Raw genomic sequence first — 2,381 nt, 5'->3', positions numbered from 1 at the left:
ATTCCAAATGATTTCCCCTTTCGAGTTTCCCCCCTCCCCATAAGTCCCATAAGCCCTCTTAACTTGCCCGTTCCCCAATCAACCCCCTCCTGTCCCTTCCCCCCACAGCATTTAGCTGTGACCCTCCTGGCTGGCAGCCTCCACCCTTCCCCTGGTGTTATCTCCGGCCCTTGTTAGGTTGGGAACAATACAGCCACTTTCACCTTAACTACCAAGGCCGCCTCAGGGCAGTTTCACCTGGAGACCAGCAGAAAACTGCATGACTGGAAGCAGGCAACCCGCTGAGAAGAAGATCCAAGGAATTCTCGGCCATTTGGGGGGCAGGGTGGTTTTCCAAAGACTATATATATTGGCTAAATAATAGTAAAGTCAGTCTCTATGGGCAACTGTCCTCTTGACTCATTTCTCTTTCGCCCCCTTCCCGTTACCCCCAGAATTCTCTTCCAGGTATTCCCGTTCGCATGTGGCCGCGGGCGGCTACACCCTCCCACTTCTCTGTCCTGGTAATAGCCTACAATGCTTCATCAAGCCTTTCCAGGACCAGGACCCTCTCCTTCCTTCTTCTTGGGAATCATTTGATATGTGAGTTGTGTCTTGGGTATTCAGAGCTTCTGGGATAATATCCACTTATCAGTGACTGCATTCTTCTATGTGTGTTTTTTTGTGACTGGGTTACCTCACTTAGGATGATATTTTCCAGTTCCAACCATTTGCCTAAGAATTTCATGAATTCATTGTTTTTAATTGCTGAGTAGTATTCCATTGTGTAAATATACCACATTTTCTGTATCCATCCCTCCATTGAGGAACATTTGGGTTCTTTCCAGCTTCTGGTTATTATAAATAAGGCTGCTATGAACATAGTGGAGCATATGCCCTTATTACATGCTGGGGAATCCTCTGGGTATATGCCCAGGAGTGGTATAGCAGGGTCCTTCGGTAGTATCATGCCCAGTTTTCTGAGGAACCACCAGACTGATTTCCAGAGTTGTTGTGATTTGCATTTCCCTAATGACTAAGGATGTTGAACATTTTTTAAGGTGCTTCTTAGCTATTCAAAATTCTTGAGGTGAAAATTCTTTATTTAGCTCTGTACCCCATTTTTTAATAGGGTTATTTGGCTCTCTGGAGTCTAACTTCTTGAATTCTTATGCAGAGATCGTGCGCGGGTAGGCAAAAAACACATTCCTAGCTATAAACTCGCATCTTGTGCTATCTTCTCATATCTGTGGCACTGGTGTATGAAAAAAATTATGTTGGGTAAGGGGGACAATATTTGAAATGCAAATAAACAAAATAATTACTAGAAATATTTTAAAATATTAGGGAGACTGGAAGGAAGACTCCAGATCTGGCCTGGCACTCACCCTCACTCACCATGGAGAAGACAGAACTGATCCAGGATGCCGAGCTGGCTGAGCTGGCCAAGCAGGCCGAAAGCAGGAAAGGAGCAGGGCGCTGAGCCGTCCAACGAGGATCGCAACCTGCTGTTGGTGGCCTATAAGAACATGGTCTGGGGCCACAGGGCCTCATGGAGGGTCATCTTGAGCATTAAGCAGATCGACACCTCTGACAAGAAATTGGAGCAGAGGCCCATCTGCACCATGGTCCTGGCATTGTTGGATAAGTATTTAATAGCCAATTCAACTAATCCAGAGAGTAAGGTCTTCTATCTGAAAATGAAGGGAGATTATTTTTGGTGTCTTGTTGAAGTGGCTTGTGGCAATGATCGAAAACAAATGATAGAAACTTCCCAAGGAGCTACCAAGAGGCATTTGATATAAACAAGAAAGAGATGCAACCTACACATCCAATCTGTCTGGAGCTGGCTCTTAACTTTTCTCTATTTTGCTATGAGATCCTTAATAATCCAGAGCTTGCCCACACACTGGCTAGGACAGCTTTTGATGAGGCCATCGCAGAGCTTGATACACTGAATGAAGACTCCTACAAAGACAGCACCCTCCTCATGCAGTTGCTTAGAGACAACATTATGGACATCAGGCAGTGTAGGAGAAGAATGTGATGCAGCGAAGGCCTTGGAGAACTAAAGGCATCTAGTGCAACAACCTCCTTCCCCTCAAGAAAACCTTTTACATCTCCGCTCCTTATTCCACTTGGATTTCCTCTAGCAAGGAAGCCCATTCACGTGTATGGGATCAACTGTTTTTAGTCTTTTCACACTGCAGCTTTGGGAAAACCCCATCCCTTGGTTTGTGTTGTCTTCCTGACTGCAGTTACTGCTGTAGAAAAAGTATCAATAGCCAGGCAGTGGTGGCACATGCCTTTAATCCCAACACTTGGGAGGCAGAGGCAGGTAGATTTCTGAGTTCGAGGACAGCTTGGTCTACAGAGTGAATTCCAGGATAGCCAGGGTTACA

The 2,381-nt window shown here is 45.5% G+C and overlaps 1 pseudogene; it reads left to right on the top strand.

Annotated features, from left to right (window-relative positions):
- Positions 1-1,378: 1,378 nt before the first annotated feature.
- Positions 1,379-2,051, top strand: LOC127680075 (14-3-3 protein theta-like; annotated as a pseudogene).
- The last annotated feature ends 330 nt before the right edge of the window (positions 2,052-2,381 follow it).

The sequence above is a fragment of the Apodemus sylvaticus genome, chromosome 3, assembly GCF_947179515.1.
Source record: "Apodemus sylvaticus chromosome 3, mApoSyl1.1, whole genome shotgun sequence".
In the NCBI taxonomy this organism is placed as follows: domain Eukaryota; kingdom Metazoa; phylum Chordata; class Mammalia; order Rodentia; family Muridae; genus Apodemus; species Apodemus sylvaticus.
The sequence above is the reverse complement of the archived record's forward strand: the minus strand, read 5'-3'. Positions and strand labels throughout refer to the sequence as shown.